At 33.9% G+C, this 14,725-nt stretch overlaps 1 protein-coding gene across 2 annotated transcripts in view; it reads right to left on the bottom strand.

Annotated features, from left to right (window-relative positions):
* Nucleotides 1–492: 492 nt before the first annotated feature.
* The window catches only part of oaf (out at first), a 196,145-nt gene continuing 181,912 nt past the window's right edge, over nucleotides 493–14,725 (bottom strand). For both annotated transcript variants that reach the window (XR_010949883.1, XR_010949884.1), the window contains one exon: nucleotides 493–11,938. The gene's annotated coding sequence lies outside the window, so the exon portion shown is untranslated. The remainder of the gene's footprint in view (nucleotides 11,939–14,725) is intronic.

The following is a 14,725-nucleotide window of genomic DNA, read 5'->3' as shown; positions in this document are numbered from 1 at the left end:
CGGATTTCATATATTTAAGTAGTAATTCTTTTTTATTTTAATTCCGTTATATTACATCATTATTGGGCATATTACTAAGCGCCTTTGAATAATAGTTATGATATTTTCTTACTATTAAATTACAGTTATCTACAGTACAGTTGTAGCATTTATACATACATAAGCTACTACAACTTTTATGTGTGTATTAACATATGAGCACAAATTACATAAGTTAAGAAAATGCATATTTATTAATTAATTCGTAATTTACAGTAGCAAATTTCAACAAAAAGGAATGTGTGGTGAACAACAAAGAAAGAACCTTCACACAGAAAAAATTGTTAGTTTTCACTGTATTTGAAAATCTGTTGTCGTGCTTCGTTTATCTAATTTTACATTTCATTGGCGGTATATTCAGCTTATATATTTTATTATCCTATTTTATTTTGCGGTTTTCATACAATGAGGGTCTTTCGATTACAGATGACATAGCGATATACTAAATATAGATTCTTTTTTTTTTTGTTAAGTTTTCATTTGTATAATTGTACGTTAAGTGGATTAAAATTATTATCACGTTGTTTAATATAAGTTTTTTTTTCTTTTCTTTAAAATATTTTTTTTTTCCTTTTTTTTTAACAAAATTATTGAAATGGAGTATAGCAAATAAATTTTGATAGGAATTTTTTTTTTTTTTATTCTTAATAAGTTAAGGAAAGTGTATCAGGTTTCGGTAAAGCATGTTTTTTGCATAAATGTTTATTAACCATATTGTTTTAGAATTTTATGAAACTAACTCTATTAACTAATAATTTGTTCACACTTCTTTCACCGGTACAGAATAAAGCTTAAGTATTTACGATACTTTCTTATATAATTTTATTACATTATGTATATAAATATATATATAGTACTTTTTAAATATAAATGTAGTTATAGCTATTGTGTATACGATAGTAGTATTGTTTTTTATTTATTGTTCATTATTGCGTAGATATACCAATTCTGTATTGATTAGACATTTTTTTTTTTTTTGTTTTGCTAGTTCTTGAACACAAAAACCATAATACTTCGTAGAAATCTCGATTACAAAGCAAAAAAAATGTTTAACCATCCACAGAATAGAGTGTAGAAGGAAGTAAATATTTGAAATACCATATTTTTTAAATTTTATTATGTTTTTTTTTTTTTTTTTTGAAAGAATGGAGGAAGGTTTAGAGATTTAAGATACAGTGTCTTTGTGTTGTTACTACTAGCACTCTGGTATTTAATTGAAAAATAATATGTTACAAAATGATGAAATATTTTAAAGAAATTTTTTTAAAAGTGTTTTAGGGTTTAAAGGAAGTTTAAAGTTTCAAACAATAACATTAAAAAAAAAATATTTTTAACTAAATTTGAAATTTCAATTTAGTTTTAATTATTGTATGTATTTGAATTTTTGATTTCAAATGCGCAATCTATCTATTTTTTATTTATTTTAAGTGCTTTTTTATAATTATAAACGCCTGTAATATTATTAATAGTTTAGTTAACATATTTTAATACCGTTTTTAAATTTGTTTGGTGTTTTATTGGAATTTAAAATTTTTAATAGAATTTAAATTTTTTTAATAGAATTTATAGTGTTTTATCAAATTTAAATTTTTTCTTTTTCAATTCAATTTCAATTTTTAAAAAAAGTTTTTATACAATTTTTAAAGAGAACTTAAATTTTTTGCAAAAGGATTTTTAAATTTTTAACAAGATTTTTTTGTAAGAAAGGAACTTTAAAGTTTGGTAATAGGATTTTCAAACTTCTAATATAGCTTTTACATGCTGAATAGAACATTTAAACTTTTTAACGAGCTGTTAAATTCTTAGTCAAACTTTGAAGTTTTCAAAAGTTTTAAAAAGTTTTTACAGAATTTCAATTAAATTAAGTTCTAAACAACTGGTTAGTTATTTAATAGAATTTAAATAATTTTAAAGATTTTTAACTTTATTTTTTGTTGCTCATTTTTATGTTTTCAATATTTTTGATTGTATTAATTTTTGTTTCCTTTTTTTTTTTTTGGTTAGCGCACACTTGAATATTGGAAAGTAACTAGGTGAGTCTGTTCACTTGAATGACTTTATACTTCTCAGTTCTGACTAGCTATATATATATGTATATATATTATACAATATATACGTGCACACTGATTAAATGAACTTAACACATTCGGCTTAATTGCGGGAATTCCCGTCATTCAAGTGCCCCTCAGTAAAGCAATGACGGGAATTACTGCACATTTTGAATCGAATCTTTCAACCGCCAAAAACGGTTTACTTTTTAACACTGTACATTGGTAGTGTTGGTAAAGTGTTAGACTACTCTCGATAACAAGAAAACCACAATTCAACTAATTCTAATATGGGTAATCCCCGTTCAAAGTTTAAACATACCAGTAATATATTTTTTGCTTAGAAGAGCCTTCAATAAAACAAATTGCGGGAATTCCCGCGCAAAGTGCAAAGAAAGTTCATATGGTCATAGCGGGAATTCACGGCATTAGTCCAGCAAATTGAATAAAACTATTCAGTGGAAAAAAGCGGGAATTACCGCTCTTAATTTTTGTATGGAAAAATTAATTTATTCTCTCTCAACCTTCACTGAAATTAATTGAAGCCGAATGTGTTAAGACAAAAAAAAAGTTTATTTATTGTGATACATTGTTGCACGGCTGATGTTTCTTATCTCAATTTATTGTGCAACATTGTTACGAGAATTGTAAAACTTTTCTATCCATGTTTTTAAAACAAAACATTTTTAATTGACAGTTAATTATGTGAATAATGTTATTGATGTTTTATTGAATTTGATCAAGTATTTAAGTAAAGGATTTTGAGAAATGTTAAATCAGTCTAACGCTGAATAACAATGGAGCCAACTAAAGAATTAAAAGAAACTTTATATATTATATAATAAAGTGTTTCAATCAACCATTTGGAACGTTTACAAACCAATTACAAACCTCATCCATGAAGATGAAAAAATATCACTACAATAGTTTTCTATTGTCAAAAGGATGGTGGAAAGACGTTTGAAGAAGGAATTGGGAATGAATGAATGATTCCTACTTATATATGATATAAAAACGTTAATATCAGAGAAGTTTTTTAGTCATTACTTTTTATATGAAATAAAGATTCCAGGTCAATCCTTTGTAAATATCAACAGAAATTCGATAACTCAACGTATTGAAGACACCACTTCCCTGCAAAAATCGTTGGATCATGTGTTCCATTGGAGTACTTACCAATAGACTCCACTGTAATGCAGCAATGGACCAACTCATGTTTCTACCCGAACATATTTTAAGCCGATCATTGCTCGTTTTTAACGACTGTAACACTACACGATGTTTATTGGACTGTGAGTACTCCATGGATTACTCTGATGTAATGCGGAGCTGGAGTATATGGTCCAGTCCTAGGACATCGCAATGTTAATTGGACCATATTTTTTTGTATGAGTTGTGGTTAATTTTGGAGCACTCGGTTGGTCCATAGCGAGTACTCCATACATGCATGCATGGAGTATTCGCGATTTTTGCAGGGTTGTGATAAGGCATATTTAAAAGATTTTATATATAAAGGGTTGTCGTCGTCGTCGATACAGTTTAGTATTGTAACAATGCCTGTTAAAAGTAATCCAGCTTTGGAGAGTTTGTTGTGGAACTCAATTGACGATTATCCTGATATATTGTATGTAGAATTGAAGGAAGGATTAAAAGATGTTGGTGTAATGCGATTATTTTCAAGTCGCAATTCTAATCAAAAAGAAGCAATGATGTGTGTAAAACGTGTATGGGAAAAGGAAGAGCAATATTTATGTGATGTGTTTAGGACAACAGCCGAAACTCTAAAACATATTGGGTCGCCCTCGCATTTGCTTTATATTTGTTAACAGAGCCAGTGGAACCGTTTATGTTAACCATGCAAATAAACATCACAGGAATAAATAAACAGTTCGACTGGCAAGAGGTTTTAACAACTTATGTTACTTTTTGGCTTCTTGGATTTTTACATCGTGCTGAACGGACGTATCTCACCGGCGGTTCCAGATCTTAACAAAAGGTAACCTACAAAAATACATATATTAATTATTGTGTTTAATCTTTATTTAAAATAAAGATATTTATATTACAAAATTGTAATACCACTTTTTTCTTCTTTCTGTACGATATCTTGACCGGCACCATCCCTGAGCTGTGGCCCGGCCAAGACATGATGTGTTGAACGAACATATGGAGTATACCAGGATTATACAAGTTAATACGCGTCAGTTGCCCTTATCGCAACATTCCCACGTATGGCCAGTACACGTGCGCCGAGTCAACAAATTATATTTCTCACAACATACGGCTGCGCATGACAACCTAACACCTTCGGGGAGTAACCTAATCGCTACAACAACAACAACAACCTAACACCTTAATTCAAGGTCATGGTTAGTGACGGCAATTAACACTTGTGCTACGTAATTACTCCAGACGCACAGTCAGCTAAATTCTATTACACATGATTGTGAAATGCACACATACCACACTTGTGGGAAGAAACCGACTTCAACATTCTCACACAGCGGGCTGTCAACAAGTTACGCAAGAGGCGCGTCGCGGCTTGTTGATTGGCTATATAGGGGAGCAGTTGCGGCAGACCCGGCAGTCGAGTTCGGGACGGATTTTGGAGTTAAGAGTAATTTAATCTTAATTATAATTGTGAATAAACTGAGTTAAAATATACTTGTAAAAGACTATTTGAACTTGTGTTGTTTAGTGTTGTTGGTTGGGCGAGTTGGCCCGACAAATTAATTTTTTTATAAAACAAGGACTATAGTCCTTTAACTTACATATTGCTCAAAGAAGATTGGTAGACTTTGATAAAGAAAATTTTTTTGCAATAGCTAATTTTAAATTAACAATGACAAAGCCCTATCGCAGTGGTAAATAAAAGGTTTTAAAATAAAAAACGCCGAAAATAGTGTAAAAGTAGTTGGTTTGGATAATGAAAATAATATTATATCACCGCTGAAAAAAGACAACACATAAGTTTATTGTTGCTTGAAGGCCATGAACATCATTAGGTGTTGCTTGGAAATATTTCAAGAACAAAGTTTGTCGAAGACATGAGCACAGCTAGGACTCTGCACAAAGGTATTTCGGACTCAACTAAGGAGCCTACCGCTGAAAAAAGACAACACATAAATTTGTTGTTGCTTGAAGGCCATGAACAACATCATTAAGTGTTGATTGGAAATATTTCAAGAACAAAGTTTGTGGAGGGCATGAGCACAGCTAGGACTCTGCACAAAGGTATTTCAGACTCAACTAAGGAGCCTACCGGTATCAGTATTAAAGCATGGGTAGATTTTCTCAATCTAGATCAAGTTCAATATAACAGAGTCAATAAGACAATATGAAGAACGGGTTAAAGCATCAAAGGTACCCTGCTCTACTGATAAGGAAAGAAAATATACATTTTGTATTTATTTATATGTGACGCTCCGCGAAAAAAGATCCATAACTCTATAAAAAAAAAAAATTATATATATTTATTTAACGATTTATTACATATTAAAGATCTTTCTAGATTTTTTAATAACCGGAGAGCGATATTCTTATTACTTTTTGAGTTATGAGCTGCCAAAGTCGACAGTTATTGTGCCGTTTGTGGGCCATCATGCGAAGACTAGCGTACGATCCACTTTACCTGCTCCCCATGTAAAAGCAACGGCATTCGCGTTAGGGGCCTTTTCTCGTGGAGCGTCTCATATGTAGACCACAAAATTTTAGTGTTTTCTAGAACAAATAAATGTGTAAATTTCAGGTAAAATTAAGTCAGTTCAAAAGCATAAGCCATTCGTCCACACCTACTACGTCAAATTGTCAGGCACACTTCCCAACAAATACCGCAATGAAATGGCACCTATGAACACCTTAAGTTCAATCAAAAAGAATGTCACCACATCAAACATTCAGCAACTGATGTTCTAATTGACCGAGAACGCTCGCACGGGCGATTGTGAAAGTGGCGGGGCCCACGTGACAAAACGACAAGCCATTAACAATGGCTTGAACATGGACATAGCCCGTTAGCCTGTTGGGCTTGTCGTTTTGTCATGTGGACCCCACCACACACACAAGAGTGGTGGTGGAGGTGGTTGTGTGATATGAAATCTTTACCGTACGAAATATGAAACCAGTATTTATTTTAAAAATTGTATAAAAGTCGATGTAAGTTACAATTTTTAATTAAATGTCATTTGAAAGCGTTAGTGAATGCACGGTTGAGCAAACTTCATATCAATATACATATGTACTTCAAGTACTTGCTCTTATAACTATTCAACTAATTCAAATAATGGTTCGAACAGTAAAGTCGATAAAAATGCAACGCATAGAGAAACCAAATGAAACTCCAGTGGAGAAATTTCAGCATGAGGAGAAATCCAAATCAGTAATAATGGATAACGGAAATCCTTTAACCAGCAGTTCCGAGAGCGAGGGAGAGGAAGTTCAAGAGATACCAATGAATCAAGAACATCTTCAACCAATTCTAATTACAGAGGGACAAACTTTGGAAATGAATCCGTTGGAAAGTTCGGAGGAAATAGAAACGAATTGTGTTCCATTAAATCTAAATCCGAATATATCAACAGTTGGTTGCAAGACAATGTTACTATTACATCTTTTAGAACTACTGTGGGATCCAGTGATATTGACAAAAATATGTATAATTTTAAAAAAAGTAGAAAGGTATTTTGTAAAACAAAAAAAAAATAGAATTGAAAAGGTTAATAATACAGATGCACAATGTAATAATGATGACTACCAAAGTGATAGAAAGGAATTCAGTGCCATTAAAGAAGGGTTCGTTCAATCTTTTCGAGAGTTAACTCCAAAAAGAAGAATTGTTCATGACATTTTTGAGAAGACAGCTTCCCAAGTACTCGTGGATTCGAATTTACGAGAAAAGCATCGAGGAACCGTCTTCATCGTGTGCAGTCATGGAAAACATTTCCATGTCATCCATGACTGTACCTACCATAACTACTCTTGTAGATGTTCCACAATCGAATGATTTAAATGCAATGAAGAAGTCGGAAGAAGATTTTCTAGACGAACTGTTGCCAGTGTCGAGTATTCCATCGAACACTGGGTCAATCTCGCAATTCACAATTTCACGAAGATTGCAAAAGTGGAAAAAAAAATTTGTGGAAAGAAGCAGACATTCGATCGAATTTCTTAACGAGTTCATATTGTAAAATAATATCAATCTGGCATCATTCATTGTATTTCTTCTTTATTGTCTATTCTTATATACACATTAATAAAGTCAGTCGCTATTCTACTTTGTAACCACGCGTTCGTAATTTACTCTGTTCAACAGGTTATGGGCCTATTTGCCTAGAGATAAATTGAAAATGGCGGCTAATACACTGAACTTTCCTTTCGAAAAGCTTCGTGGACGTGAAAATTTTGACGTGTGGAAAAGGCACGCAAAATCGTATATGTTGCTGAAGAGCTGCTGGAGCATAACACAAGCTGGGGTAAAAGAGGAAAAAGAACGAAGTGTCGATGAGCGAGCATTGGCGGAAATTACGCTTATGGTTGAGCCATGTAATTTAGCTCATATCGCAAGTGCCACAAGCGCAAAAGAGGCCTGGGACTCACTCATGTCAGCGTATGAAGACAGCGGTCTTACACGAAAAGTTGATTTGTTACGAAAACTAGTACAGCTGAAGTTGGAACAGTTCCCTTCAATGCAGGAGTATGTCAACGAAATGATAATGATGTCAATAAAGGTGAAGGATGCCGGTTTGAACATTGATGATGAGGTTATTGCGTCATTAATGCTTACCGGTTTGCCAAACGAGTATCAAGCGCTAGTTATGGCAGTGGAAAATTCCAAAAGCAAATTAACAGTCGACAATATAAAAGGTTTGTTGTCGCAAGATATAAAGTTCGCAGCAAGAGCGAGCACGCTGGTAACGCACTATACACAAAAAATTCCAAACCAAAGCAGAACAACAAAAATTTCAATAAGAGACATTTTCGTTGTTACGGCTGTGGTCAAGAGGGGCATTTGAGGAGAAATTGTACAAAAAACTCTAAAAAAGCGGCAGAAGGTATTGAACAGAAAAAGACCACAACATCTTCAAATTCGTTGATGGCAAGTTCTTGTCTATATTCATATTCACAAAATGTATGGTACATTGATTCGGGTGCCACTTCGCATATGACCAATGATCCTCGATTATTAGTGGATGAAAAACCTTCACAAAACAAAGATGTAATTTTGGCAAACAAAGAAAGAATACCAATAGAAAGCGTAGGTAACGTTAACATTGTTATGAACAAAACAAACAACGAACAAATGACAAACCATAAAAAATTTTGAATATGTGCCAAACCTCTGTGCAAATTTATTGTCTGATCGTGAAATGACAATGAAAGGAAAAAAGGTGGTGTTTCAAGGGGACGATTGCAAAATGTATGACGATGCTGGAAAATTAATTGCAACAGCATACGTTGAAAACAATTTATATCGTTTGGATTGTAAACCAGAGCCTATTAGTAAGGCAATGACTGCGATTGATAATTTTCAACTTTGGCATCGCAGATTTGGACATATCTGCAACAAAGGTTTAAACAGTGTAAAAAATTATTCTGGTGATGTTTATTACAGTACTCCAGATGATGGCAAGTGCATTGTGTGTGCGAAAGGCAAGCAAACACGAACAATAAGCAGAGAGAGTGGCATGCGTGCAAATAATCTATTAGATTTAGTCCACTCAGATGTGTTAGGTCCAATTAGCACAAGCTCATTCAGCGGTGCTAGGTATTTGTTCGTATTTGTCGATGACTTCTCTAGAAAAGTATTTGCATTGCCAATGGTTAGAAAATCAGACGTTCTTGATATGTTCAAAGAATTTAAATGTTTAGTTGAAAATCAGTGCGGTCGCAGCATTAAAACATTGGTAAAGGTAATGCGAAAGGTGACATTAGCAATTCAGAGGAAGAAGTTGAGCTGGAATTGCCAAATGTAAGTGAATCTGATAGTGTCTCCGAAAACGAGTACTATACTGCTGACGATAGTTCTTCAGATGAGCAGAATGAAATGAAAGAGGTTGATGTTCGTCGATCTAAACGTATTGCTGATAAAGTAAACAAGCAATCCGTATTTTGTACCAACATATCTGAGACTGATGATCCTGTTAGCTTTAAGGATGCAGCTAAAAGTGCAGAAGCTGATGCTTGGTCAGACGCAATGACGGCTGAGATGGATTCACATAAATTAAACAAAACATGGTTTCTCACTGATCTTCCCGCACATAAGAAAGCCATTGCTTCTAAGTGGGTATTTAAAACAAAACGAAACGCTGATGGCAAAATCGTACGTCATAAGGCTAGGCTGGTAGTCAAGGGATGTTCGCAAAAGCAGGGAATCGACTATACTGAAACATTCGCACCTGTTGTCAGGTATAATTCGATACGATTCTTATTTGCTTTGGCTGCAAAGCATAATATGGATGTATACCAACTCGATGCAGTGACTGCTTTCCTGAATGGGGATTTGCAGGAGGAGGTATACATGAAGCAGCCTGAGGGTTTTGACGCCGGCACGGGCAGAGTATGGCGGTTGGTGAAATCATTGTACGGCCTTAAGCAGGCGAATCGAATATGGAACAAGAAACTCAATGCAGCCTTGGTCGATCTTGGTCTTGTACGCAGCGACGTCGATCAGTACATTTATTACCATGTAAACAATGAACGCGTGGTGTATGTAGCTATTTACGTTGATGACGTCTTGGTATTTTCAAACGATAAAGTTAAACGTATCAAAATGGAACTCTCTTCGAAATTCAAAATGGTAGATTTGGGTGTGGCGTAGTCAGTTCTGGGCATGCGTATTCAGCGTAATGAGGTAAATAAAACGTTTAAAATAGATCAGTCTGAGTATATTTCTAGAGTTCTTAAACGTTTTGAATTGGATGACTGCAATCCCGTATCTACGCCGCTTGACTTATCGCAAAAGTTGACCGCAGATATGTGCCCACAAACTTATGAAGCTAAACAAGAAATGAAAAAGGTTCCATACATGGAGGCGATTGGGTGTTTACTCTTTGCGGCACAAAATACACGGCCTGATATTAGTTATGCAGTTAATTTGTTGAGTCGTTTTTCCCAAAATCCTGGAAGGGCTCTTTGGCAAGCCATTAAACGTGTTCTGAGATATTTCAAAGGAACAACAGAAAAGGGTATCGTTTATGTCAAAAGTGGTGAGGCCCTCACATGTTTCTGTGACGCCGACTTGGCTGCAGATGTTGACAAAAGGCGATCGACATCTGGTTAAGTCTTCACAATGCAGGGCGGAGCTATAACTTGGGGCAGTCATCGTCAACGCACAGTTGCCTTATATTCGACAGAAGCGGAACTGATGTCCATTGTAATTGCCTTGCAAGAAATGATTTGGTTAAGGCGTTTGAAGGCGGAATTGATTCCTGACTGTAATGAAATAACTACGTTGCACTGTGACAATAAAAGCGCCATAAGCATTGTACGTAACAATAATTTTTCACCACGTACAAAGCATGTTGACATCAAGTTGAAGTATACGCGCGAAAAGCTTGAAGATGGGTCAATAAAATTGGAATACGTTTCAACATCGGAGATGCTAGCTGATGCTTTAACAAAAGGTGTTCCGGCTTCAAAGAACCAACTCATTAATGACAAGCTGGGCTTAACTTAATTATTGAAATGCATAAAATTCATTTTTGTAATTACTGCCAGATATGCTATTAACGTGGAGTATTGTAAAATAATATCAATCTGGCATCATTCATTGTATTTCTTCTTTATTGTCTATTCTTATATACACATTAATAAAGTCAGTCGCTATTCTACTTTGTAACCACGCGTTCGTAATTTACTCTGTTCAACAGTTCACCACTGGATCCGAATTAAATTGAAATCCAGAAAATCCTGAAGAATGTAGCAACGAATATAGTAAAAATAGAAGGTACAAAGAAGACGGAAAAGCAGAAAAATTATTGGTATGGCTCAAAAAAGACCCAGTAACTCCTATTTCTCAAATTGTCAGTACATCACTTTGGTTAAACTCTAAATGGAAATTTTTTTATAGAATTAGTCCATTAATGTTAAATATTATGAAAATCCATGATGCATTTTATAACGATTTAAGTATAGAGGAATTATATACACATTTTAGTACAGCAGATCCACAACATTTAATTTTTAATGCACCTCAATGTAACATAAAAGATTATTATTTGAGTTTGGAGTATTCTATTCATATTTTAAAAAAATTAATATGTTATCAATTTCATACTAATGAAGAAGTAATGCAAGCTTTTTATGAAAATTTATTTAATGTATTGGATAAAAAAATCCCCCAAAAAAAATAGTATATTTATATTATCTCCACCTAATTCAGGATTTTTTTTTTTTTTTACGCAGTTGTTCACCATTGTATTGATTACGGGCACGTGAGTGGCTCGGCCATTATATTTTTGGAACTAAAACCGACAGCCACGTATATTATAATTGAAAAGGGTAAGAAATTACCAATTAAAATCAACAACAGTATTTTTATACATTGTGTGCCGGCTGAAGTATTTCTAGTATTTGCATAATTACTGCGATGCAGCTCACTGCGAAAATAAAGAGCAATTTTTGGGTAATTACACCAATAATATTACCACGTATATTATAACATCCAGACTGTACAAGGATGCCAACTGATGCGAGTCTACAGTATTTTGGTACATATGTATATAAAAAAAAGTACATCAATCAGCCCTATTCTGCACTTCGAAATGAACTGAAATTTTCTCGGTTTGGTAACTTTGCTATTCTGCGTTCCGTTTTGATTGAGTCCAACTTTGGAAGTCTCGATTTGACGTATCCTACTGTTCAAGCGAATGAGAGCAGTATTGAGTGAACTGCGTAGCGATATGGTTGTGCAACAAAATTCTAAATTTTCAATAAAGCGTATAAATGAAACCTATTCGAACTGTGTTGTTATTTAAAAGGAAACATTATTTGGTCCTACGAGCCGAAGGTTTTAGTGTCTACAGAACACTTATAACCGCACTGCGTTACGCGCTTTACGCAACAAAATGCACCCCTGAGTGCAAGTGGCATCGCCGTCAGCTGTTGCTGAAAAGCAATGCCAATTGCACTCAGCAGTGGCAATGGCATTCAGCGATATAGCGAAAAATGAAATTAAGTTCGTGGCTGTAAAGAAAGAGTGTGGTCGTGCAAGAAAACAACGTGTGAAATTAAACATAAAGACTATAACCTAAAAATAAGAATACATTTCTTTGAAAATTAGTTTAACTAAAGGTGAACAAACTATACATACTAAGATAAAAGAAATACTACACAAATTAAATACAAAACTAAATAAAGCAACTAAAATATAAATTCAAACAGATTTTTGCACATTTATTATTGGGTGAGTGTGTGTGGGCAGAACATTTTCATGGTGTCCAAAATGGGCACCTTAAATGGCGACCGTGACAGGACCTTTTATACATAAACTACAACAAATACATTAAATATTCTTGTGAATATGAATAATATATTGCTAAATAGATAGAACATTTGAGGAGCTTCAAATCAAGCCCATAAGTGTACATACAAATATTTTTTTCGGAATTTTGACATAATCTTATTCTCATGCGAATATCTAATTTTGAGAATTGTGAGACTAGCCTACCTAAGATGGTCAGCAAACATTGTGTTTTTCACCAGATCAATACTTTTTGCAAATTTTTTCTAACTTCACAAAATTTTTTTTTTTGTCGATTGCATTTATCGTGTTTTGATATGAAGCCCCTGATATATAAATCAGAGGTGAAAAATTTAATTTTTGAGTAATCTTACATACTTAAGAAATATGGGATTTTTTTTTGGACATAAACAAAATAAAACCGTAAACAAACATACATAATTTTTTTTGCGTAAACGGTGGTTCCGTAATTAACCAAAAAGATTTTTTTTTGCGTAAACGGTGTTCCCGTAAACAACCAATGTAAATTTTTTTAATCCCGGTGCGTCCGAGGATATTCGTAATACAAATTTTGAAAGATGCGGTGCGCCCGTATCTATAAAAATAAAACCATACAATTTTAATAAAAACGGTGCGTCCGTTATTACACAAACACATTGAGATCTTTTTAATAAAGCGGTGCGTCCGTTATCAACAGCCAAGTCCTTTTATCAAATTAAAATATTTTCCTTTAAAAGCAATTTAAATTAAATTACTTCAATATACATTCAATTTATCATTAAATATTCAGTCTCTAATTAAATTACCGAATAATTCTTTCAATATTCCATCAACATTCAATTCAATTTCAACTTCCGTTAAATTTTCGTAAGCAATTTCTACAAATTCGACTTTAATCAATTTAAATATTTCTTCCTTTGCTTCCTACTACATATGTTCCTTAGAAATCAAAAAGTGGTTCCTAGAATTTCAGAACAAAACTCAGATTCCGAAAATTCCGAAAATTCCAAAAATTCAGATTCCAATTCCAAAAATTTTAATTCCGAAAGTTCCGATTCCGAAAATCTCAATTTTAAAAGCCCAGTTTCCGAAGGCTCAGCCACATATTCGCCCAATACAATCAAAAACCTTGTTGTTAGACTTTCTTTGTCCGGAGAATTTCACGGATTTGAGGAATTGCCCGAAACAAATATTTCAAATCCTCCTAATTCCGATACAAATATGGCGACTCCTGAAGAAAAAAGAACGTTTATCGGCATATGTGCTGGTATTATGCGTGAAAATTATAGCGGTGAGCCCCTAGGTCTCGAATCTTTCATTACTAAAATTGAGTTAATCGAACAATTTGTCGACGAAAATTTAACTAGCATTTGTATTTCATATATTAAATCCAAACTCGATGGTAAAGCTCGAGAAGCGATACCAACTCAAGTACTTTCAGTTAACGATATAAAAATAGCACTACGTAACCGTATAAAACCCGACAACTCCAAAGTTGTGGCCGGAAAATTCGCAGCTTTGCAAGTTAATAATAATAATTACACCGATTTTGCAAAACGCGTTGAGGAATTGTCTGATGCTTTAGAGCGTTCGCTCATTATCGAAGGGATTACTCAGACCAAAGCCCGTGAAATGGCCATCGAGCAAACAGTTAACGTTTGCCGATTGAACGCAAAAACCAGTTTAGTAAAATCAATCCTGGCTTCAACCAATTTTTCTGATTCCAAGGACGTAGTAGCCAAACTGATTGTAGAGCAATCAAATGAAATAAAAGAACGTCAAGTTTTGGCATTTAGAGCGCGGAACAATAACAATTTTAGAAATTTTCAAAGTAATAACCGAGGTCGAAATTTCCAAAATCAAAATCGTAACTTTAACAATTATAGACAAAATAGACCATCCTTTAGTAACAGTAACTATGGCAACAACTTCAATCGCAGCAATCAAAGGCAAAATTTCCGTTCCAGCGGCGGAAATCGGAATCAGCCTAATAATAATAATAGCAACAATAGTCGTACTAGCAATAACAACGGTTCTAACACTTCCAATAATAGAGCTAGAAATGCAAACGTTCGGGCTTTAAACAGGGAAGCCCCTCAGGAGCGAACACTGAGGGAGGACGAGACAAATTACTAACTGATTCAGCTCACAATTTTTCTTCAAAAAACATTTATTGTCT

Source organism: Eurosta solidaginis, chromosome 2 (assembly GCF_040869045.1).
Source record: "Eurosta solidaginis isolate ZX-2024a chromosome 2, ASM4086904v1, whole genome shotgun sequence".
Taxonomy (NCBI): Eukaryota; Metazoa; Arthropoda; class Insecta; order Diptera; family Tephritidae; genus Eurosta; species Eurosta solidaginis.
Note: the sequence above shows the minus strand (reverse complement) of the source record. Positions and strands in the feature narration are given on the sequence as shown.